Consider the following 26,976-nt stretch of genomic DNA (forward strand, 5'->3'; position numbering starts at 1 on the left):
ACAGACAGTCACTGATAGACAGGGGCCTCCTCAAATCCTACGAGTGTGAGTTGTCTTTCTTTTTAAACATGACAGTTGGATGGATTTTCCTTCTTTTGAGAGTCGGTAGTGTTTTCGAGACGAAGATAACTGATAATAGCACCTTTCTCAGTCATTTATTTTGTTAATCATGATGTGGGTGGGGGATCAGTTTAGGCTTGTAAAATAATTACAAATTATGGACTAGAAATAGCAAATAAGGAAGCTGGAAAGAAAGTACCATGGAGAAAATAGGGGGCTGAAATAAAGCAGGTGCTCAACAAAGAACTGAAGAAAGAAGTAGTAAAGTTTAAAAGAATACATTCCACGTCTCTGTTTAATCGTACGTCAATAGCACCAGGAATCCTGATTCAGGATACAGTATATTCAGAATAGCACCAGGGATTACAGAGTACTCGGATATCTGGTTATTCTGTACAGGATTACAGGGTACTGAGCTAAAGTTATGGATAACGTGTCATCACTACTCGACACTTTCTATCATTGCAGATTTTGTAGCTTACCATTCGAGTTGCCTCTATTTCTACCGTGGTGTATATTTATATACACCCTGTCTGCTGCTGTCTATGTATAGCAATTTCTTATAAATAGCAGTGTCGTGATTTATTTGCAGTTTAACATGTGATGTGGGAGAAACCAATTTTTATGTACATTTAATAGTAATAGGAATGTGCTAGAAGCTATCTAAATTAGACACTCTACCCCCAAGTTAATAATACCAATAATTTAATTTTTAGTTCGTTTCGTATTCGTTAGTAACTTTTTCATGGTAACTGATTGCTGCACGACTCTTTTATCAGTTGTCTCAACAGCTAAGTCAAACTGCTGCTCGATTGAACAGAGACAAGTTCGCCGGTAAATTAAGATTTTGATTGTTCACAACATAATGTATGTTATGCTCTAATTTAGGAGTTTGCAGTAATCGGAGCGCGGCAAGTCGGGGTTTTACCGTATACAGGGTGAAACATTGGAACGGTTTTGAATTTCAACAAAACATTTTATGAAAAGGTGTATATCAGTCACAGATACCTCGTCTCAGCCAAGTGTTTGCAGTCTCAGCCAAGTGTTGCAGTTTAATAAAGACCCCCCTCCTTTGTAACCGATCCTATTGTTCCAATGTTACTATCTTGACACCATCACGAGATACTATAAAGTGCCACTGTCATGTTGAGTGCAATTAATCGACGCAGCAAGTCTCGCTCCGTCAACCAATTTTGCTTCTAGTTTAAATCTCACTACCTCAACTTAAACTGCAGCTTTTAAATTAATGTGAAATCAGCCGTATATGGTCAAAACGTTGAACTGCGAGGGGGATTCTGCCAAAGATTTTAGCGTTTTGCAACTCTCTCCCCCGTACCCCTGCGCAGCAGTGTATTTAAGTTTGTCAGTTTGTCAGCTTGTAAGTGTGTTTATGAGTCTGTTTGTCTATTTGTAAGTGTGTAAGTATGTGAGTTTGTAAGTCTGTAAGTTTGTCCGCGTGATTGTGTGTCCTGTTTGTCTGTATGTGAATTTTTATAATCCTCAGATTACTGTCTTAATCACACACAATAAGATCAAAACAGAGCAGTGTGTACAACTGGCTCCAGCCTACGTCACTGTTAACGAAATCAATTATACTGAAACGGAATAACGCGTCGTATGGTGCTGCTGTGAGGCATGCGATTAAATGTATTATATAAGAATTATATTGAGTTCACTTTATGAATATATTAAATGCGTGTCACGTCTATCAGCAACACAATTGAGACCAAATTCTTCGTTCATGGCAAGTTCAGTAGTAGCTATGTTCATTGTTCAGCGCTTCTAATTAATATAATAATATGTCCACCGAATGTTTCTATGTTGAAGAGCACAACACGTTTTACTTCAACATGGTAACACACAGAGCATTGATACAATAAGAATTGATGATGACGATAATGTGGTTGAAAGAGTTGAATAGAACAAAAGTTTCTAGTATGAGTGATGGACAAGGCGGTGTGACTCGGTCGTGATAGTGGGGAGATTTGATATTTTATCGCGTTTCAACTGAGGTTGCTTCGTGGTAAATCAAAGTTTTTAGTTTCTTGTTTGTTAGAGTCTGTTTAAATATTTAAATAAGATAGGACAAGATTCTAAATTTTAGTTTACCACTGAAATGGCTTAATAAAGATGAAAAGGCACCAAATGTCCCTGTACCACCCTGTGTACAGTGTATACCGACAGTATGTTTTGACTGCGGGTTGCGGAATGTACACCAGGGTTATTGTAACTCTGTGAATTGTAATCGCTGTAGTATATAACAATTAACCGTGTGTCAGACACTTTTGTTGTCCAATAATTCGTAGTTTACCTTCTCAAAGACAAAAATGAATGGTATTTCCTGAGATTCCTGTGTAGCTATGAGTCTGGTGATGCGACTGGGTACACTTAACGATAAATTAAATGAGCAGAACTTAAATAAGGTATAAACTGTAGAATCTATCTAAGAGTAGCGTACGGTAAAGTTGTAAGCTGGTAAAAAGTTAAACCGTGATGAAAGCCTTGATATATCATAAAACAGTTCAGAGGTGCAGTATGTAAAAAATAATAATGAATATAAAATGGTTTGAAATTTGTAAGCAGCAATCTTGATGAACATTTCGTGAGGCCGTTTTAGCACAAATGAAATAATATGTTACCTTGCGCGTATGTAGTATGTACTTCACCAATGGTAAAACTATATTATGATACATAACAAAGTCCCTAATCCTAAACCCCAACTTAATCAACACACCAACCTTACAACACAAACACCTAATCAACACATCAACCCTACCACCCAACTTTCATTTAATGACTCACTCATATCACTATTTGGACAGCATGCATCCACACTGGCCAAAACCACCTCTCACAGCATAGAACACATGGCCATTAACTCATGTCACATATCATTCCTGAAAGCCTGCCGTGATCACTCACTCATCCCTAAGGGACTCAGACTCACCAACCCACTATCCACCAAACGCTCAACTGAAGTCCTCACTCACGCATCTAACCTCCTCATCACTGAAAGACTCAACCACTATCGCCTCAAATATGCACAACACAAACGCACTTATGAGCACAACCTCAGACACATAGAATCACTCATAACCCCTTAATATTTTCAGAAACTAGGACACCTCAACACCAAAAAATCCTCATACACCCACAGAAAACAACTCCTTACTCACCAAAAGAAGTTCGCGGTACTACTCTCAGAATACGACACCCCGTTCCTCTCACCCTACGACACTCTTAAAACGCTCGACATACCCTCTCCCACATTTCATGGTCCCCTCCTCAAGACCTCACCTACCCCCAAGAAAGACACCACAGCCAAAACAGTGATCAACCTCTCTGAACGGACCCTCTCCACAGCTGAAACTGACGTCCTCTCCCTTGGACTGAAGTTCGTCCCGACACCCACCTCAGATCCTACCCCCGACCTGGCTCCCCTCATACAGAATATCACTAAACAACTAGGAGAAGGCATGGAAGCCTCAGCCACATATCAGGTCACCTCTGTATTATCTAAATTTGACAATAAACGTGACATGACCACCGACAATTTGACTCCACAACAACGTACCGCTCTTAAATCTTTAAAATCTAAGAAATCTGAATTGAAATTTCTTCCTGCTGATAAGGGCAACGCCACTGTTGTACTGACTCACGATCAATACATAACCAAAGTTACCGACCACTTATCCTCAGGTAGTTACACCCTCTTAACGAAAGACCCCACTCAATCCGTTACCACTAAACTACAGAAAGTCCTCAAGAAACTACACACCGACAAGAAGATCACGACCGACCTATACCACAAGATGCGCAACCTACATCCTAGATGGCCTCAACTTTACGGACAACCTAAGATACACAAACCCGGCGCACCTATCCGTCCCGTAGTCAGCTTCTACAACACCCCCCTCCAAGCCCTCCACAAAGTCCTCGCATCTTTCCTCAAACCCCTAGCCCAGAACCCCTTACGCCTCAAAGACTCTTCCGACTTCAAACATCGCTTCGACTCCTCTCTCAATCCCTCCTTCCACTACCACGCCTCCTTAGACGTCCAATCCTTGTACACCTCCTGTGACATGCGCCTAGCCCTCAAAACTGTCATCTCCTCCTTTGAACAGAACCCCTCTCGTCTTCCCTCCAATGTCACCACCACCACCATAGGCTCCCTTATCAACTTTTGCCTTGACAACTCATACCTTGAATTCAACGGCTCCTTCTACTCCCAAGACGAAGGTGGTACAATGGGATCCCCCCTCATTGTTGAACTAGCTGAAATCCGCCTTGCTGAAATCGAGAGCTTTATCCTCATGTCCTGACCCTCCGAACACTTACTCCCATTTCGTTGACGACGGCCTTGGATCTTTCAGAGACAGAAACCACGCAGAATCCTTCCTTACATTCCTTAACTCCCTTACTGAAGACCTCAACTTTACCCAAGAACATCCCTCTACAGACGGAACTATACCCTTCCTTGACGTTCTCATCCACCCTGACAAATCCACATCAGTCTACAGAAAACCCACCCACACCAACCTCTACACCAAGTACTCCTCCTGCACCACCAACTCATCTAAGAACGCAGTCATCCGATCACTGACCAGAAGAGCCCACAACATCTGCTCACCCCAACACCTTGACGACGAACTCCAGACAGTACGACACGTTTGCCTCCAGAACGGCTTCCCTCCTCACCGCATCACCACCATCATGGACGAAGTACAACGGAAATTCACCAACCCCTCTCGCCACCAATCCCTAGCCTCATTCAACCGACAGACCCGTGCACATGCCCTTAGTGTTTCTCTTCCTTTCCATCCCTCCCTATCCAAACCCATCTCCAAGATACTCGGACAACACGACATCAAAGTCACCCACTCCTCTGCTACCTCCCTCCGCAACCTCCTCACCAAAACGAAGACCACACCCCCTACTCACCTCACCCCCAACACCATCTACGAAATTTCCTGCTCACAGTGCCCCTCCAAATACGCCGGACAGACCTACAGACCCTTGGTCCACCACATGAAAGAACACGAACGATGTTACAGACTCAACAACGCCATCGACGAATCCACAGACAGAATCAAATCAGCCCCTGCACATCATGCCCTGACCACCGGCCACACCATCTCCTGGAACAACATCGAAGTCCTCAAATCCCTCACCTCACGCTCCCAACTTGACCTCACAGAACACGCAGCTATACAAATACGACAACCAGCTATGAACAGAACAGACCGCGCACCCAAATGCAGTTCCCTCTGGGACCCCATTCTTCCTAAAATTGCCAAATCCTTAAAGTCCAGACCATCTGGCATTTCCTTCTCAACCTCAACAGAAGACCTAATTTTTATTGACATTGTACTGTAATTTTCACTTTCCCACCCACACCTCCCCCACCCTCCATCCCTGACACCACTCAATCACATATAAGCATTGTCCACCACATCACATTCAGCTGACGACGATTAACACATGTTTATTGAAAGCTTCTACAAGTTAAATCATCGTATCTCTTATATGTTTTTAATCCAACTCCACTCAGCTAAACCCAATATATCACTAGATTGTAGCATTGTAGTTACGGTGTTTATCTATATTAAGTATCAGTTAAGGGATAATGATACATTAGCTAACACCTTCTTAGCTGCAGACCCCGCTAAACGTGTGTAACGAAGGGCACTATTTTGCCTATATTTAATTAATCCTTTTGACAGTGAAATGTTTGAATTGGTGGCAAGATGTTGAAGTGAGGCGCGACAAATTGTTACGTCTGAAACGAAGAACAGGTTTATGCAACTAAATTATTTCGATGGAGTAAATTACCAGACAGTGAATTTTGGTCAGGTGATTGGTTACTTCTTGGATGTTCTAGAAGCTTCTACACAAAGCATACTAAGATGGTTAAGGGTTTTAACACTGCCTGTTCCAAGACTGTGAACTCACTTTATTGGCTGAGTTTAATCTTTTAATCTCGATAGCTATTCTAGAAGATTCGCACGGTGTCAAAAACTACAATTTTTGGGGAGAAAATTTTGAATTAATTTTATAATCCTCACTCCATAACCACTTATATTAATATTAATCACTTATATTATATATTAATCACATGATACAATTCCAGTTCTGCTCTCCCACAAGCTGCTCAACAAACAATTATCTCAAGCTCAAGTTGGTAGGCGTGAGACTGATTATATTATCTCTGAGAAGTTCATAGGACTAATTAATCTACTCTCTCAGAAATTCACAGGATTGTTCAAAGATTGCCATTGAATTATATACTTTCTAACTTTGAGAGCAGTTCTTTCTAAGTTAGCTAAGACTTTCTAGTCACAACATAAACTGGTTAAAAAATATACCAAAAATAATTTTTAAGGGAAACATCATCCGTGCACGAAACAGCTGACATTGAATATTTAGGGCGACCGGCGTTGCAATTTCTAAAACTATTATTCAAATAACGGTGGGGGCAACCCCATCGATACCCAATACCAAATGCCTATTTGATCAAAAGTTGAGGAATAAGTAGGAAAAACGGCCATCATTTTCACAATTTTTCGATCAAAATATCAAAAACTGAATATTTCCGATACCATACTCTATTGAGCTAAAAATCACTGCACTTGCTGATTATAGGACATCAAACACGATGATGATGTTAATTTTCATCATAACTCAAGTTTTAACTGTTTTTAAGGCTTTGCCCATCGATGCCCATTCGACCAAAAGTTTAGAAGTGGGGGCAATGGGGTTACCAAATCTGAGACTCAGGAAAACCTTGGTATTTGCTTGTCAGTAATTACTCAACAAATACTTACGTACGACCCCTTTAAACTTACGAAACATGTCTTAACTATTCTTAACATGGTTTATAAGAATTCTGCTCCACAGAACAAACAGTTCCCAGCGAAGTTGCCACTTCAAGGTAGCAAGACACAGTCCCAATATGCTCCACATCCCGATTAATAACACACGTCTCAACAAAGCCAGTAACACATTTATATTAATATATCATAATACATAATACATATTATAGTATAGTATAGTATAATATATAGATTACTTTATTAAAGTAGTCAGAGCATTCTCCCTCTGCATTAAATTGATTTTCTGTGGAGCATGTGCACACATTTAATTGCAGTGTATATACACTCGATACCAGCGTTAAATATAATAATACTCAGTCTCCTTTAACAGTGTGTGAGTATATGGTATGGGGTATGTAGCGATTGATTGAACACATTTAGTTGAATATTTAGTCATATTTAATCATATTATTTGGATCGTAGAATAGAGTATTGCATGTTTTGCAGGTGTGTAACTGTACGTTACTGTAACTAAATGGAACTGTGTAGCAGTAGTGAGAGTTGTGATGTCAATGGCATGCTCTGGCTGTTGGTTGAAAAATGTCGGAATTTGTAAATACGCTCGTGGATAATGATGTTTTAAAAGGTTGTACATTACTTATTTAGTTAGTGGTTACTTAGTTAGTTAGTCCAGTTCGAGGTTAAACAAGAAAAAACGGTAACGGATCCAACTCAAGCTAGATAAAAACTAATAAAAGCAAAACAAGTTACAAAGTACTACCTATTTTCAAATTCATAACACAGGGTGTTTTATGTTGTAATGCGAGAAGACGAAAGCGATTTGTTGATATTTCACTGCAAGCGCGATTAATATTTTATGATGAGTCAGCAGTTATAAAAACATGTGTGCCATGCACGCGCGCGTTAATTTCATGTTTACTGGTTTTGCTGTCTGATCACCATGCATTTTGACACTATTTGTCTGCAATTACATCCCATTTGTGGAGCCATTTATTGTGGAATAATTAGCACTAAATATTGAAACGCTATAGTCCCGCCGATTAATGAGCACGACCGGAGCTTCATAACCGGACTGTTTGTGATTGATTCAAAACTGAACAGTGTCCCCTGTAGCACAATCACCGTGAGGGATAGGATATGCAAATTTGATGCCTTGCTTTCAACAACTAAATTGGTTGGCCTGTATTCCCTGTTGATCATTCACCATTGTCCCTATCTCTGCACTACTGCCCAATGCCTGTGGCCTGGCATGGTTTAAATTTCTTCGCCAGGCTAATTTTTAGAAATTGAACAGTAATATTTAAAGAATTTCTGAAGACTAATTTATCGTATTGCGAGTAAAAGCAAGCAAACCTTCCTATTTTAAGTAATGTTAAATTTTACAGTCTGAATATGCTAACATGATATCTAATAAGTTAACATTATTGTAAGATTATGCATAAAATATTAACGTTTTGGGCCAAAATCCTCGAGTTTGTATTGTAACTTGATGTTCAAATATTTAAGATAATTAAGATATAAATATCATAAATCATTTGAAGTGAGTTTTAATTTGGTCTAACTAATAACATATGAGAATACATAAATATCTTACCCTCAACTTTATATTCTGAGTGGTCCGTTCTGAAGTTTTAAATTCCTAAATTGGTTGTAAACATCAAATTTACCTTCTACTACTTCTGATAACTTTATACGGCTTTGCTAGTAACGTAAACTGATAAAAGCTTAAATATAAATGAACTAATGATATCACTAACCAATGATTCAGTAATTTTCGGCGTTGTAATGTAACCCAGAACATTCCAAGTTCCATCACAGCATAACTACCAGTATAACAGCGAGTAAGATGACTTAAAACACACCAGGATAAGCTCTGAATTGTGTTGTCATGAAGTGATCAATACCATGACCGCAACACACGTGCAATCTGACTTCTTCTACTCACCACACTCTTACGAACACGTACTCTCAGCCAATCAGACACTCTCACTCCAGTCACGTGATAGGTATTCACCAGCCCGGGCAACCCACCACAATGTTAACTCCGGCTCCAGTGTTAGATTTCACAGATAATTCGCTGATATACACAGTATCTGTCTCCCGGTCTTGTTTTTAACGTACAAGTTGATGTGTTTTTGTTGAGTTGTCATAATATGCCAGGAACGTTTATCGGAATGTGTCAGGATATGTCAGGGTGTCTGTGGGTGTGTATTAGGAGGTTCTTATCGGGTCAGTACACACTTGCTAGTGTGGAAATCCTAGAAATGTAGCTCTCTTCAGAGGACGTGATCTCACCAATCAGTAGTCAGTACAACAGTACTACAGTACTACAGCAGCACTGTTCAACTTTTCCTTTTGACGTGATCTAACGTCTCGCAAGGCTTACATCTCAGATCACTAGTCTATACCTTCGTTCCCTTCGTTCGGACAAATGTAGCGTAATATTTAAAACATTGTCACTTGCTCAGCCGTTTTATTTTCCGTCACTGTCAAATTGTCACTTGGTTGGGTCGGTTTAGTGGAAGCGTTTGTTCTTGTTTGTCGTTATGTAAGATTCTCAAAATAGCAGCCGTTTTATTTCGTTCACTGTCAAATCGTCATTTGGTTTGATAGGTTGGAAGCGTTTGTTCTTGTTTGTCGTTATGTAAGCTTCTCAAAATATCCTGAGAAATACATTGTCGTCATGAACTGTCTTTACATTTTACTACATAAAGGTGATATCACTGATAAGCAACACTTCTTTCTGTTGTCATTTCTTGGTTTATGTACTTTTATAACAGTCGTATTCTAGAAATAGGTACTACAACATGTTAAATTGGGTATCAGACATCGTCTCTATGAACTGTAGTAAAGTTGCAGAGTTGCAGAGTGAGTTATTAAAACTAACCCTCAGTGAGTATCGTCTCTATGAGCTGTAGTAAAGTTGCAGAGTGAGTTATTAAAACTAACCCTCAGTGAGTATCGTCTCTATGAGCTGTAGTAAAGTTGCAGAGTGAGTTATTAAAACTAACCCTCAGTGAATATCGTCTCTATTAGCTGCAGTAAAGTTGCAGAGTGAGTTATTAAAACTAACCCTCAGTGAGTATCGTCTCTATGAACTGTAGTAAAGTTGCAGAGTGAGTTATTAAAACTAACCCTCAGTGAGTATCGTCTCTATGAGCTGTAGTAAAGTTGCAGAGTGAGTTATTAAAACTAACCCTCAGTGAGTATCGTCTCTATGAGCTGTAGTAAAGTTGCAGAGTGAGTTATTAAAACTAACCCTCAGTGAGTATCGTCTCTATGAACTGTAGTAAAGTTGCAGAGTGAGTTATTAAAACTAACCCTCAGTGAGTATCGTCTCTATGAGCTGTAGTAAAGTTGCAGAGTGAGTTATTAAAACTAACCCTCAGTGAGTATCGTCTCTATGAACTGTAGTAAAGTTGCAGAGTGAGTTATTAAAACTAACCCTCAGTGAGTATCGTCTCTATGAACTGTAGTAAAGTTGCAGAGTGAGTTATTTAAAACTAACCCTCAGTGAGTATCGTCTCTATGAACTGTAGTAAAGTTGCAGAGTGAGTTATTAAAACTAACCCTCAGTGAGTATCGTCTCTATGAACTGTAGTAAAGTTGCAGAGTGAGTTATTAAAACTAACCCTCAGTGAGTATCGTCTCTATTAGCTGTAGTAAAGTTGCAGAGTGAGTTATTAAAACTAACCCTCAGTGAGTATCGTCTCTATGAGCTGTAGTAAAGTTGCAGAGTGAGTTATTAAAACTAACCCTCAGTGAGTATCGTCTCTATTAGCTGTAGTAAAGTTGCAGAGTGAGTTATTAAAACTAACCCTCAGTGAGTATCGTCTCTATGAGCTGTAGTAAAGTTGCAGAGTGAGTTATTAAAACTAACCCTCAGTGAGTATCGTCTCTATGTGCTGTAGTAAAGTTGCAGAGTGAGTTATTAAAACTAACCCTCAGTGAGTATCGTCTCTATGAACTGTAGTAAAGTTGCAGAGAGAGTTATTAAAACTAACCCTCAGTGAGTATCGTCTCTATGAACTGTAGTAAAGTTGCAGAGTTGCAGAGTGAGTTATTAAAACTAACCCTCAGTGAGTATCGTCTCTATGAACTGTAGTAAAGTTGCAGAGTGAGTTATTAAAACTAACCCTCAGTGAGTATCGTCTCTATGAGCTGTAGTAAAGTTGCAGAGTGAGTTATTAAAACTAACCCTCAGTGAGTATCGTCTCTATGAGCTGTAGTAAAGTTGCAGAGTGAGTTATTAAAACTAACCCTCAGTGAGTATCGTCTCTATGAGCTGTAGTAAAGTTGCAGAGTGAGTTATTAAAACTAACCCTCAGTGAGTATCGTCTCTATTAGCTGTAGTAAAGTTGCAGAGTGAGTTATTAAAACTAACCCTCAGTGAGTATCGTCTCTATGAACTGTAGTAAAGTTGCAGAGTGAGTTATTAAAACTAACCCTCAGTGAGTATCGTCTCTATGAGCTGTAGTAAATTTGCAGAGTGAGTTATTAAAACTAACCCTCAGTGAGTATCGTCTCTATGAGCTGTAGTAAAGTTGCAGAGTGAGTTATTAAAACTAACCCTCAGTGAGTATCGTCTCTATGAACTGTAGTAAAGTTGCAGAGTGAGTTATTAAAACTAACCCTCAGTGAGTATCGTCTCTATTAGCTGTAGTAAAGTTGCAGAGTGAGTTATTAAAACTAACCCTCAGTGAGTATCGTCTCTATTAGCTGTAGTAAAGTTGCAGAGTGAGTTATTAAAACTAACCCTCAGTGAGTATCGTCTCTATGAACTGTAGTAAAGTTGCAGAGTGAGTTATTAAAACTAACCCTCAGTGAGTATCGTCTCTATTAGCTGTAGTAAAGTTGCAGAGTGAGTTATTAAAACTAACCCTCAGTGAGTATCGTCTCTATGAACTGTAGTAAAGTTGCAGAGTGAGTTATTAAAACTAACCCTCAGTGAGTATCGTCTCTATGAGCTGTAGTAAAGTTGCAGAGTGAGTTATTAAAACTAACCCTCAGTGAGTATCGTCTCTATGAACTGTAGTAAAGTTGCAGAGTGAGTTATTAAAACTAACCCTCAGTGAGTATCGTCTCTATGAGCTGTAGTAAAGTTGCAGAGTGAGTTATTAAAACTAACCCTCATGAGTATCGTCTCTATGAGCTGTAGTAAAGTTGCAGAGTGAGTTATTAAAACTAACCCTCAGTGAGTATCGTCTCTATTAGCTGTAGTAAAGTTGCAGAGTGAGTTATTAAAACTAACCCTCAGTGAGTATCGTCTCTATGAACTGTAGTAAAGTTGCAGAGTGAGTTATTAAAACTAACCCTCAGTGAGTATCGTCTCTATGAACTGTAGTAAAGTTGCAGAGTGAGTTATTAAAACTAACCCTCAGTGAGTATCGTCTCTATTAGCTGTAGTAAAGTTGCAGAGTGAGTTATTAAAACTAACCCTCAGTGAGTATCGTCTCTATGAACTGTAGTAAAGTTGCAGAGTGAGTTATTAAAACTAACCCTCAGTGAGTATCGTCCTCTATGAACTGTAGTAAAGTTGCAGAGTGAGTTATTAAAACTAACCCTCAGTGAGTATCGTCTCTATGAACTGTAGTAAAGTTGCAGAGTGAGTTATTAAAACTAACCCTCAGTGAGTATCGTCTCTATGAACTGTAGTAAAGTTGCAGAGTGAGTTATTAAAACTAACCCTCAGTGAGTATCGTCTCTATGAGCTGTAGTAAAGTTGCAGAGTGAGTTATTAAAACTAACCCTCAGTGAGTATCGTCTCTATGAGCTGTAGTAAAGTTGCAGAGTGAGTTATTAAAACTAACCCTCAGTGAGTATCGTCCTCTATGTGCTGTAGTAAAGTTGCAGAGTGAGTTATTAAAACTAACCCTCAGTGAGTATCGTCTCTATGAACTGTAGTAAAGTTGCAGAGAGAGTTATTAAAACTAACCCTCAGTGAGTATCGTCTCTATGAACTGTAGTAAAGTTGCAGAGTTGCAGAGTGAGTTATTAAAACTAACCCTCAGTGAGTATCGTCTCTATGAACTGTAGTAAAGTTGCAGAGTGAGTTATTAAAACTAACCCTCAGTGAGTATCGTCCTCTATGAGCTGTAGTAAAGTTGCAGAGTGAGTTATTAAAACTAACCCTCAGTGAGTATCGTCTCTATGAGCTGTAGTAAATTTGCAGAGTGAGTTATTAAAACTAACCCTCAGTGAGTATCGTCTCTATGAACTGTAGTAAAGTTGCAGAGTGAGTTATTAAAACTAACCCTCAGTGAGTATCGTCTCTATGAACTGTAGTAAAGTTGCAGAGTGAGTTATTAAAACTAACCCTCAGTGAGTATCGTCTCTATGAACTGTAGTAAAGTTGCAGAGTGAGTTATTAAAACTAACCCTCAGTGAGTATCGTCTCTATTAGCTGTAGTAAAGTTGCAGAGTGAGTTATTAAAACTAACCCTCAGTGAGTATCGTCTCTATGAACTGTAGTAAAGTTGCAGAGTGAGTTATTAAAACTAACCCTCAGTGAGTATCGTCTCTATTAGCTGTAGTAAAGTTGCAGAGTGAGTTATTAAAACTAACCCTCAGTGAGTATCGTCTCTATGAGCTGTAGTAAAGTTGCAGAGTGAGTTATTAAAACTAACCCTCAGTGAGTATCGTCTCTATGTGCTGTAGTAAAGTTGCAGAGTGAGTTATTAAAACTAACCCTCAGTGAGTATCGTCTCTATGAACTGTAGTAAAGTTGCAGAGAGAGTTATTAAAACTAACCCTCAGTGAGTATCGTCTCTATGAACTGTAGTAAAGTTGCAGAGTTGCAGAGTGAGTTATTAAAACTAACCCTCAGTGAGTATCGTCTCTATGAACTGTAGTAAAGTTGCAGAGTGAGTTATTAAAACTAACCCTCAGTGAGTATCGTCTCTATGAGCTGTAGTAAAGTTGCAGAGTGAGTTATTAAAACTAACCCTCAGTGAGTATCGTCTCTATGAGCTGTAGTAAAGTTGCAGAGTGAGTTATTAAAACTAACCCTCAGTGAGTATCGTCTCTATGAGCTGTAGTAAAGTTGCAGAGTGAGTTATTAAAACTAACCCTCAGTGAGTATCGTCTCTATTAGCTGTAGTAAAGTTGCAGAGTGAGTTATTAAAACTAACCCTCAGTGAGTATCGTCTCTATGAACTGTAGTAAAGTTGCAGAGTGAGTTATTAAAACTAACCCTCAGTGAGTATCGTCTCTATGAGCTGTAGTAAATTTGCAGAGTGAGTTATTAAAACTAACCCTCAGTGAGTATCGTCTCTATGAGCTGTAGTAAAGTTGCAGAGTGAGTTATTAAAACTAACCCTCAGTGAGTATCGTCTCTATGAACTGTAGTAAAGTTGCAGAGTGAGTTATTAAAACTAACCCTCAGTGAGTATCGTCTCTATTAGCTGTAGTAAAGTTGCAGAGTGAGTTATTAAAACTAACCCTCAGTGAGTATCGTCTCTATGAGCTGTAGTAAAGTTGCAGAGTGAGTTATTAAAACTAACCCTCAGTGAGTATCGTCTCTATGAACTGTAGTAAAGTTGCAGAGTGAGTTATTAAAACTAACCCTCAGTGAGTATCGTCTCTATGAGCTGTAGTAAAGTTGCAGAGTGAGTTATTAAAACTAACCCTCAGTGAGTATCGTCTCTATGAACTGTAGTAAAGTTGCAGAGTGAGTTATTAAAACTAACCCTCAGTGAGTATCGTCTCTATGAGCTGTAGTAAAGTTGCAGAGTGAGTTATTAAAACTAACCCTCAGTGAGTATCGTCTCTATGAGCTGTAGTAAAGTTGCAGAGTGAGTTATTAAAACTAACCCTCAGTGAGTATCGTCTCTATGAGCTGTAGTAAAGTTGCAGAGTGAGTTATTAAAACTAACCCTCAGTGAGTATCGTCTCTATTAGCTGTAGTAAAGTTGCAGAGTGAGTTATTAAAACTAACCCTCAGTGAGTATCGTCTCTATGAACTGTAGTAAAGTTGCAGAGTGAGTTATTAAAACTAACCCTCAGTGAGTATCGTCTCTATGAGCTGTAGTAAAGTTGCAGAGTGAGTTATTAAAACTAACCCTCAGTGAGTATCGTCTCTATGAGCTGTAGTAAAGTTGCAGAGTGAGTTATTAAAACTAACCCTCAGTGAGTATCGTCTCTATGAACTGTAGTAAAGTTGCAGAGTGAGTTATTAAAACTAACCCTCAGTGAGTATCGTCTCTATGAGCTGTAGTAAAGTTGCAGAGTGAGTTATTAAAACTAACCCTCAGTGAGTATCGTCTCTATTAGCTGTAGTAAAGTTGCAGAGTGAGTTATTAAAACTAACCCTCAGTGAGTATCGTCTCTATTAGCTGTAGTAAAGTTGCAGAGTGAGTTATTAAAACTAACCCTCAGTGAGTATCGTCTCTATGAACTGTAGTAAAGTTGCAGAGTGAGTTATTAAAACTAACCCTCAGTGAGTATCGTCTCTATGAGCTGTAGTAAAGTTGCAGAGTGAGTTATTAAAACTAACCCTCAGTGAGTATCGTCTCTATGAGCTGTAGTAAAGTTGCAGAGTGAGTTATTAAAACTAACCCTCAGTGAGTATCGTCTCTATGAGCTGTAGTAAAGTTGCAGAGTGAGTTATTAAAACTAACCCTCAGTGAGTATCGTCTCTATGAGCTGTAGTAAAGTTGCAGAGTGAGTTATTAAAACTAACCCTCAGTGAGTATCGTCTCTATGAACTGTAGTAAATTTGCAGAGTGAGTTATTAAAACTAACCCTCAGTGAGTATCGTCTCTATGAGCTGTAGTAAATTTGCAGAGTGAGTTATTAAAACTAACCCTCAGTGAGTATCGTCTCTATGAACTGTAGTAAAGTTGCAGAGTGAGTTATTAAAACTAACCCTCAGTGAGTATCGTCTCTATGAGCTGTAGTAAAGTTGCAAAGTGAGTTATTAAAACTAACCCTCAGTGAGTATCGTCTCTATGAACTGTAGTAAAGTTGCAGAGTTGCAGAGTGAGTTATTAAAACTAACCCTCAGTGAGTATCGTCTCTATGAGATGTAGTAAAGTTGCAGAGTGAGTTATTAAAACTAACCCTCAGTGAATACCCATATCCCAGTTGCATGCTCAGTTTAACAAGTAACTGAAACCGCTATACGACCGGACACTGCATTACTGGCCTCTGCTACTGTAACAACATTATGTTCTTATGTCCAGACTGCTAGGCCTCAAAATGTCTAATTGTCCTGGCTTAAACATGAATAGGTATTGAAACTTAAACGTCAGCAACTCTTCAAACAGAAACTTTGCAGGAGTTTTCATCCAGTTCTTCTGTCTCTGTGGTATTATATCCTACGTTATGTACTGAAACATGGATGTTTAATCAATAATTAGTGTTATTTTCATATAGTTAGCAGCGCACGTGGCAGTAAATTATTTTAATTACATACAATTTGCACAATGCATTTTTCATAGCAATTTGTTGTTTACATTTTAGGTGGGTATATTACGTGGATTTAATTCGGTATTTCTTTTTAGTGACTTGTATTCTTACGTCTAATTTTAGTAACTTGGATCTTAACTTCTTGGTTTTTGGCGCAGAATGAAAGTTTTATAATTCTGTTTCTTTAGAGAAATATTAGATAGCAGCGTTGTGTTTACACTATCTGTTATTTAGAACTTGAGTATATATTATTAGTCTTATATCAGTAACTTAGTCAGTAAGTTAGCCAGTAACCTAGTCAGTAACTTGAATCGTTATTTTTATTACAGGACCCGATTTTTAATCACGCTCCCCCAGAAATGATCCCTTATGAATAAATCAAAATCCCCGAATGTTTTGAGTATTGCTCGAGCTTGTCTAGCTCAAACCAAACTGCTGAGAATGCGCCGAATTTTAAACCGATTTCGACCAACAAGTGAAAGTGATGCTTCCCATTGCAAGAAGAAAAGTTAGTTGAATTTTTATTTTTTGATACGTTATCAATTAGGTGTTTTAAAAAGTATGCGATGGCTTACCTTGGTCCTCACTTTAATATCTTTCCTTCTTCCTGGTATCTTTATCACGATGTTGTTGTTATGAGTCTCACAATTTACGAGTATCAAACAAAAAAATAACAAAGGGTTTGAGAGCCCAAAAAAGTGCCATACTCACATTATTTATCCCAGCATCAAGAATACGTATTTGTATTGTTTAAATAACTACAGTCACTATATCAAAAGTGAGCCAAGTGGGGCTAGAGATTGTACCGCTGCTCAGTGTGATATTTTGCAAGATATGTCCCGTTATCTTGTGTTTTATGCTCGATTTTAGGGAGTGGGTTATTATTAGAATGTACTAGAAAAGCCCTGTAAGTGCGCCGTAATAAAGTGTATTAATTAAACCACAGTTCTCACAATTTTAGTTTTATTACCTTTTTAAAAAAAAAAAATTTAGACTCGGCTAAAAATTGGGGAATAAAGGGAAAGGGCCGTGTACTGTGTAGTCAGGGGGCTTATGGTGGGGTGCTGATGGTACATATATAGAGTCTATATATTATGTACCATCAGCATATTATAGACTGTGGTGTCGGATTTCTCTCAGCAGGTTGTAAAAATATAAACGTCAGTAAAATGAAGAAACCATTACATTTAGTTGTGATGTGATATTGAATATGATATAATAAGTCTAATTTCAGACACAGCCTCCAACTCCCCGTTAAAGAAGCCTCACCAGGGGAACAGTACTATGAGTGGTAACTCTGTCAAGTGCGTTGAGATCATGGAGATCAAAGGTAATGTCCTAGTTTAACTTGTTCAGTATTGTCCTCGTCTGTTTTTAGCAATTTCTTTCTATTTGTCATTTAATTTCAGGTTGGTTTTTCTAAATTTTTCTCAGTTTCTTTGACATTTGACATTATCTTATTCTTTTATCAAAGCTTTCAAGATAATTTATCGATAGAACTAGAAGAAGCGTATTGTAATACTAACTGTTGTTCAGCATTACAGTATTTTTACAATATATAGCATTTGTCCAACTATGCCATCTACCCCACTGTTAGTATGATGTATTTTGAGGAACAAGATCTTTTGATTCCATTAGTCAAAGTTTACCAGCCCATAAATATTATATATTAGAGTATTCGCATTGCAGACAACTTCACTATAAAGTATAAATATGACAAATAACATAACATTAACACCTGCTAGGAGTAAAAGCTTCACCCAATTTAATTGCACAATCCTGTCTGCATAATGCACGAAGTTGGTGAGAAGTGTTTGACACTATCAATACTGTTGTAGTAGTAGTTGCCGCCACATTTCCGGATAATTTCACTTTCACTCTCACCGTACATCCTAACAACTTCACTTTCACTTTCACTATACACATTTCACAACAGTGAAATAACTCATCTAACCCTAACCTCTCTCTCCCTCCCAGACGACATGATGATACCTAACAATAACGGTTTCGTGGACCCAGCTAAGTTGAAGGAGCAGATAACGCTGGTGCCTCTCAACGTGTACAGTAGTGAGTCAGATGACAGTGATATGGACCATAACGGGATCCCTGATATTGACCCTGGTAAGAACTGGCTATCACTTTCACTTTCACTTTCACTTTCACTTTCAGTTTTACTCATATTAAAAATCTACGTCTTGTAGCAATGAAATTTGTTTCATGAGAATGCACTGTACTGGAGATTTGTTTTATAAAAAATCCTATCCTGTGCAATCTGGTGCTAAGTAAAAATTCTGGAAAAAAAACGGTTTTAGTTCATTTCTGATTACAAAATGCAAAGGTTCTAACTGAGAAACAAAAGCAAAGAAGCAATCAAAGATAATTGGCTAGCAGTAAATAACTAACTCTCTTACTTACTCACTATAATATTACTAACTTTATTACTTACTACATAGTACATCTATATTCTATATTACTAAGCTATTTTACGACTTACACTCTCATTTCAGATATAAACGACTATACTAAAGCTCGTGCGGTAGTACCGTCAGCTAAAACCGGTGGGTAAACAATAATCATGTAATTACGTAATTGGATAATTAAATTTCTGAATAGTATTGATCGTAGAAAGAACGACTGAAGAACGTCATTGCTCGTGCTCAAAACGATAAAATCTTTAACGTTACTATATAGAGTATTAGTATTTTGCTTTAGCAGTGTTCTGCACACAATATTATGCTTGTCAAAATATTTATTTCACGTGGTAGATGCTCGCCATTGTAATTCTTATCTTTTGTCTTGTGATAGCAATATTTTACATCGAAACTGAGAAACTTACAATGATTGTTTTCTCTATTTGTTTTTATACTTGTATTGTCTAACCTATTTCATGATGTAAACTTAACAATTGACCAATAGTGTTTGTACTTTAAACAAGCTCAATCATACGGTTTCTTTAATCTGTTCATTTGGTATTGCAAGAAAGTTATCCGAAATATGCCTTTTAAATCATAACAGGACTTTAATAAGGCCGCCTATAAGTATGATTAAGATTTAAAACTATAACTAGAGTTTTATCGAAAGTTGTGTAGACCCATCCGTATAGTTATAGTTGTTATTCTCCCTTCTGTTGTAAGTATAGATTCCCTTAACTTTCTCTTCACATCCTTCCTTCACAGCCCATTTATCTGTGGACGATGATACACTGACAGAGACCCAGAGAAAGTTACTCCGTAGAGACACGCTTAACAGAATGCTTAAAAACAGACCTCGTGTGGACGAACTAGTTCAAAGGAACATTATCTTCAGTGAGTAGTCTTTAGCTTTTAGTCAATTTTATCGTCATAATCTGATAATCTTCTGACCGATATGTGAATAAACTTTAACTTGATTGTTCGATCGAACAAAAATTTTTTGCTTGAATTTCATTTCAAGTTTCAAACTGAGTTCGAACCTAGCATAACAATTCTATCTAGTAAAGTATAACATTAATTATAATGCTTTTGGACACGAAGGGAAACACACAACGTAAGGCTTGAAATCTTCGTAAAACTACATCAGTAGAGCCTCAAGTTATTTGTTATATAATAGTAGTGTTGAAAGTATTAAAACATAACATTAATTATTCTATATTTAGTGTTAATAAGCATCTCCATTCTCCATTTACAGACCAATCAGAGGAAGAGCGTCACACAGCACAACAAAAAGTTGAGATAATCTTACAGCGGAGGTTAAGTTGTCGGCCTTCACCTGACGAACTCAGACAAAAGAATATCCTTCGTGATCAGGACACTGATCGAAAAACAGAAAAACTCAAATCGGACTTGTCGAACAAGGTGAGTCGAAATTTAATTTAATTTTAGCTATTTTTTTCAACTCTGTGTTAGTACTCTGAGTTATGGTTTATTTAAATTACTGTGGAAATGTTGCGTCTTGTACAATTAATATCTAATATTTAATTATTTTATTTAATATTTAAAAGTTTAATTACCCCCCCCCCCCCCCTCAGTTAGCACGACGTCCCACAATGAAGGAGCTAGCTACAAGGAACATACTTCAGTTTATCGACCTGGTGGAGGTACTGGACGTGGAGCTAGTGGACAGACAAGCCGACAAACCCTGGACACGGCTCACTGCCGAGGACAAGGCCCGCATCAGACAGGTAAGACACCATTAATATTTACTAGGCAGATTCCAGAGGGCTGTGTAGCATGTTGTGACTGTATCCTCTTTTGAATCTTGTTTTGTAAAAATACAGTTTGATGGGAAATAATTTCGATGATTATTGAAACGTTTTTGTCTTGCTCAATGCTCAGGATTTGGGACAAAAATATCAAAGAATATTAAACGTAATTTTTTCAGGAGCTGAACGAATATAAGAGTACGGAGATGGAGGTGCACGAGGAATCTCGTCATCGGACACGATTTCACAGACCTTGACCGTTACTATGCGTCACTAATAGTTGCTAATAGTTACCAGTAGTTACTAATAGTCACCATGGAGCGATCAGACTCTCACAAAACCGTTACCATGACATCACCAGACGATTATATTTATATCCAGTCAGACTTGAAAGTTGAATCTTTGTAGCTGAGCTTTCATGTGTGCTTGGTTGTGTTTGGCTTATTACCACTCAAAAACTTAGAGAGACCTTTAGAGATCAGACCCAGTATGATTCAACCTTAACGTAGCTCCAGACTTTAGTAAGTAACAAAGTTTATTTCTCAACAGTTTTAAGTTGAGTTATTTGATACTCTACTTGGTCCTAAGTCAGTGGCGTAACGTTGCCTGTTGGCGCCCCCCTGCCGAAAAAAGCGCCCCCCTGTTGGCGCCCCCTCCCCTTTTGGTGCCCCTCCCTAAAATTGAACAAATTAGGTGATTTTAGAGAATACGCCGGTAAAATCTCTAAAAAAGTGTGTATCTAGAGCAAAACGCGCAGTTTTGCTAGTACTTTAGTTAAGTTTTCGAAATTGTCCCACATTCAAACGACGATTTGGCGCCCCCCTAAACGGCGCCCCCCTGCACAGCGGGGTCAGCAGGGCCTTTCGTTACGCCACTGTCCTAAGTACTTGTATTTTGACAGTTTTAATTTGACTTTGAGATTGAGTATTACCGGAAATAACACTGTCCAGTGACCATGTGGCGTGGCCTACGTTCGTTTAAAGTTGATTTTAAACCCTCTTGGCCCTGTATGATAAAGGAATGTAAATTCCTCGCTCCTTGCTTCTTCAGTTATCATTTCTCAATAATTATTACTGGCCAATTGTTTTTGGAATGGGTTGAAGGGAAGCAAATATTGTGAAAGTGTAATGATGTTTCGTGTACAAACGTACTTAAATTGAAAGATGAGTGGTATTTTGTGAATAATCTCTTTGCTTAATAATGTCGTCAATGTGTAATGATATTAATTAAAATAATTGTTATTTTTGTATTTATGATTATTCACTTTGTAACTGTATTTAAAACCAAGTTGCCTTATTCAGCATGTTACAAATTGTAATTATATACCTCGCAACAAGAATCATAAGTACTTCGGGTCATAATCAAGTGCAACCCAAGAAATTCGTTCTTAAAAGAAGAAGAAAGATGGTGAAATCAATCATATCCCCATTTTCGTATTCACAATTTTCTCAATTATAGACTGAAATAAAAAAGATACCCTTATTTACATAAGAGGCTAATATTAATTAAAAGACAATACATTTCTTATTGTTGCGGAGGTAACATTTTTTTTTGCACTATTCGGATTGAGAAACTTTATTTTGGGGGATAACGTTGTGTCACTCATTATTGATGATATTTACTATTTATTTTTTTGAACAAGGTCGGAGACGCATGACCTATCATTCTTATGATGTCATGAGGGAATCGAATTTCAAAAAACTGAAAAGTGATACCAATAGTTTGTTTTTGATGTCGATGTGAACTTGTTTTTAATCGTTATTTTATTAATTAAAAACTGGATTTTAAACGGTTGTTTGATTTTTAACTAAACACAATTTACCTTGGGAGATGCAATGAGACTACTAATGCAATAGAAAATAAGTATCATCAGCGAGTAATCATAATTTCTTTGGAAACTTTTATTGTGTAGTGGCATTTTGGTGGAAGCCCCAGAAAATAGACAAAAAGTAAGCCTTCAGGAGTGAAATTTTCAAATGAAGATAACAATAGATTTTTTTCTGATAAATAAAAATATAACACGACGTAGTCAATCTCACAAGATATGCGATTTTCAGGATAAAGCTGTAAGTCGCAAAACCACGTATTTAACATTTAAGAGTACAAGACATTTAAAATAATATCACCATTCGATATTTTTTCACTGTCAGCAGATTGATCTGATGGATTTTTTGGGTCGACTGAAAAAACGTTGTCCAGATCCATTTTAAAACTATTGATATCATAGGATGCATTCTGTCTCTTTAACTTTTTATGTATGGATCTCCTGGCTTCAATAGTGAAGGATCTGTGTCGCTGAATAGCGATAGCATTGGCAAAGGTTCTGTCGTCCCTTTCGCTGTACTCTACATTCATGCCGCACATCTCGGAGGCTGCCATTGATCTTTTGTAACGATCACACAGTGTACAGAAGAGTTTGTCCCGATTTGCTTGTTTCTCCAGATTCCCTGCTACTGTTGATCGTCTAGGGGTATCACGTTTCTGGATCTCATAACGGTACCAGATCGTCACAGGTATCAGAACGATGTGCAAGGGAAATACGAAGGGTTGTCCGTTTCTGTATTCCTGAAAATATAAATATAACTTACTCAAAGTCTAGGAATGATTTCAAATAAGTTACTTCCAATCTTTTCTAAGACTTTATAATTGGTATATAATGCTTTCTGTTTCAAACCTTGAGTAGCTGGCTTCTTGCATATTTCCACTCAATGTCACAGTTTCCCTGAATTCTCTCGAAGGTGTTGTTGAGAATAGCTATCAACATGTTCAGCATCAGGACAACAGCGAGGATGATGTAAAAAAGGAGAATCACGTAGACCACGTTAGTTGTCATGCTGTCATTTTCTACTTTTATGTCCTGTAAAGGTCAATCATTACATGATGTAATTAAATCAGAAAATATGGAATATTTTACATGAATATGTTCATAAATATATATATAAATTTTCTTTCAAAACTATATAAATTGAAATAACTTTAGATGACCAAAAGGCCAATGTCTGACTTGATGATTTGACTCCATACATAGAAACATATAATGTGGTTTTCCATTTTCAAAAACGGTGTCTGTCAATTTAAGTTTGGATGAACCCTTCAGAGTTGGTTAGCAGCAACCATTTTGTTAGACAAAATGATTGATCAAGCAACTTTCAAGTTATTTTTTTCACTCCAAACACTTACTCCAAATATACCAAATGTGGACCACATCACATTTATAATGCACGTCCCGAAGTCCTGGAAAAATGATGAAACTTCCTTTGGTTTGACTCCTGCCTTGGTAAGGGTTGAATTCGCATCCCACCCCTGAAAATAAGATATATGTTAATATGAAACACGAACAACAAACATTATAGTTATACTATAACTCAGCACAGAAATGTAACATCTAAGATGACGAAGACAAGATTTGGTGAATATTTACAGATATCCGTTTTATCTTCAAAATAATACAGTCGACTGAAAATATAGCAGACAAATCAAAGTAACTCTTACCTGACGTTCTGATATGGTTTCGTTCTGAGATCTTACAGTGTTCACGACCGAATGGACGGCTATAGCAGTACCCATGACACAAGTGAACAACACGATGAACACAAATCTGAACACCTCAGTTATCAGAGTTCTCAAAGCAATCAAGACCGGTCCCAAACCAGGAAAGAACTCAAGGAAGTTTAACCAACGCAGGATCATAATAAACTCAGTTAAGGCGTACATATAAGTAATCTTTAGAATGTCCTTATGTAGATTATTCAGGTTAATCAAATCGTCGCCGGGCTTGCCTTCGTATGTAAAGTACACTATTATTCTATAAACAGCTGCTGCCGAGATCAAGACACTGGAGAAGAGTTCAATGATGTTCCACATGTTTGCCAAGTATCGCCAGAGCTCTTGCTCCAACAACTGATCAATTTCTATCAAGAGTCTGGATATTGTGCAGAACCATAGAGCTATCTCCGTGTTGCTAGGGATGTGAGACTCTTTGGGGCACAGGCATGTTGCTATCAGCAGTCCCAACAGGATCAAATAGTTCAATATATCAGTGAGAAAGCAAATGAATGGGATAAACAGAAAATGAATATGCTGTACCCCCCTTGACAATCTTGGTGGAATTTTCAGCACTTTTTCAACTACCAAGAACTTGATCAAATACCACGGTAGAAGGAAAGGGCTCAGTACATACTTAGCTGCTATTTTTATCTTATCCCAGGTTGATTTGTATGCCTCGTTGCCGTACCATTCTTCTAAAATAATCTGCTGACTAAAAGGATGGCCGACAAACCTCTTCTTCCCCTCATCTATTGCTTTTTTGAGTATTCCATGTGACTTATCAAGAACCTCCTTAGTCTCCCACATCTTTTCGCATTGATCCAACATTTTGTAAGCAAAAACGTCAGCGTCTCGGATTAGCAATTCAAACTCCATTCTAAACTCGGTTCTGATCTTCACAATTGCCTCTATACTCTTGCTCACTTCGAAAGATGCTGTAAAGGGATCCCTGCACTTCAAGTAAACATCGTTGGACAGAAGAAATGATAAGGACTTCACACTGAAGCCCGACTCTGCCTGTTGGACATCAGCATCTGTGCTATTACCAAGATCCGAAGTGAGTTTGGTTACAGCTGCATTGAGGTTAGCCCCTGCATGGAGGAGTGCGTCTATAGAGTCCCTGTCACCTCGCGCAGCAGCAATACTGAGAGGACCATCACCCTTCTTGTTGGTTGCATTTGGATCAGCTCCGTATTTCAAGACAATTTCTACCATCCTGAAGTTGGTTTTAGCTGCTGCGATGAGGACCGTGTCTCCTTCCTTGTTTTTGATATTTGCAATGTTCATGTTTCTGCAGTGGATTTGAGAGCATCCTATTTTAGGTACTATCTCCACTTTGTGCCCTCTTTCAGCTAAAGTTGCAGATACCCCATCATAATCTTTCAACTTTATCATCTGGAATATCTGACCAGGCAGCTGATTCATGCATATTAGACTTGGGGGTGCGAATATTTCCTCATTATATTCGATCAGTGAATTCAGATGAAAGGAAAATGGATTTCTATTATCATTGACACTTGCTTGCTTGATGAACGATAATGTTCGGTTAGTCGATCTGATCGTTGAATTAGTAATGGCTTCTGCCCTTTTGCTCTCGGGTTCTTTTGCCTTATCGTCCTCTGGTATTGTTACTTTGACAGCTGGGTAAAGAGGGTCCTGCTGGCAAGATCGGACTGCATTATTATACATCTAAAATAAACGGAAAATTAGGGACTACGTTAATTAAGGTGACTGTTCGGTTATTGTGCCCCATAATTTAAATCAGTTCGGACTTGGTCCTTCGATTTTAGTTTTTAGGTCAACTGTTCCTTCGAAATCAATTTTCAGAAATAAGGTGTTGACTGTTGAAATTATCATCGAAAAACTGTCGATGACTATATGCTTCAGTTAGGGATTGGGTTAGGCTTAGGATTGGGGTCACAGTAGAGCCAGAGGGTGAGGGTTTTAAATAGTCCCTCATCTAGAGACCGTGTTTAAGTAAGTCACGTGATAGTCGAGTGTAGAGTGATTAATCATCATCAATACTTTATAGAGTTTATATATACTAGCAGGAACCCGTATAATATAACCCTAAACGGTGTCAAGACTCAAAATACTAAAATAATTATTACCTATTTAATTGGGACCTTTACTGATAGTTGAAATTCGACATATGACGTCATCTAGCGTCATCTAGCGTCATCTAGCGTGAAATATCGCCAGATGATGATAGATGACGCTAGATGACGCTAGATGACGCTAGATGACGCCAATTAGCGACATTGTCGCTAAGTGCACGGCACCTTTCGAATGTCGCTATCTAGCGCTATCTAGCGCTATCTAGCGCTATCTAGCGCTATATGACGCTATATGACGCTATATGACGCTAGATGACGCTAGATGACGCTAGATGACGCTAAGCACGCAGCACTGACGCCAGGCGACAGATAGCGCTATTTTCATAAAAATTCTAGGGACGACATCTAGCGTCATCTAGCGTCATATGTTGCCGCGACATCTGACGCTATCTGACGCCATCTAGCGATATCTGACGTCATCTGACGACATCTGTCGCGACGACATCTGACGCAGGCGACATCAAGCGCTGGATAGCGGGATAAGTCAGTTTACGACAGTTCACGCTATCTAGCGCTATATAGCGCCAGATAGCGCTATATAGCGTCAGATGTCGTTGCGACATATAGCGCTAGATAGCGTTAGATAGCGCTAAATAGCGTTAGATAGCGCTAAATAGCGTTAGATAGCGCTAAATAGCGAAGAATTTTGGGTCGTGACAGTCCAGGCTATTTAGCGCTATCTAGCGCTATATGTCGCTGCGTCAGATGTCGTCGCTACATATAGCACAAGATATCATATCCTATCACAGTAACAGTAATCCTAACTCTGTGTGTGTGTGTGTGTGTGTGTGTGTGTGTGTGTGTGTGTGTGTGTGTGTGTGTGTGTGTGTGT

The sequence above is a fragment of the Bolinopsis microptera genome, chromosome 11 (assembly GCF_026151205.1).
Source record: "Bolinopsis microptera isolate Bmic1 chromosome 11, MBARI_Bmic_1.0, whole genome shotgun sequence".
Classification (NCBI taxonomy): Eukaryota; Metazoa; Ctenophora; class Tentaculata; order Lobata; family Bolinopsidae; genus Bolinopsis; species Bolinopsis microptera.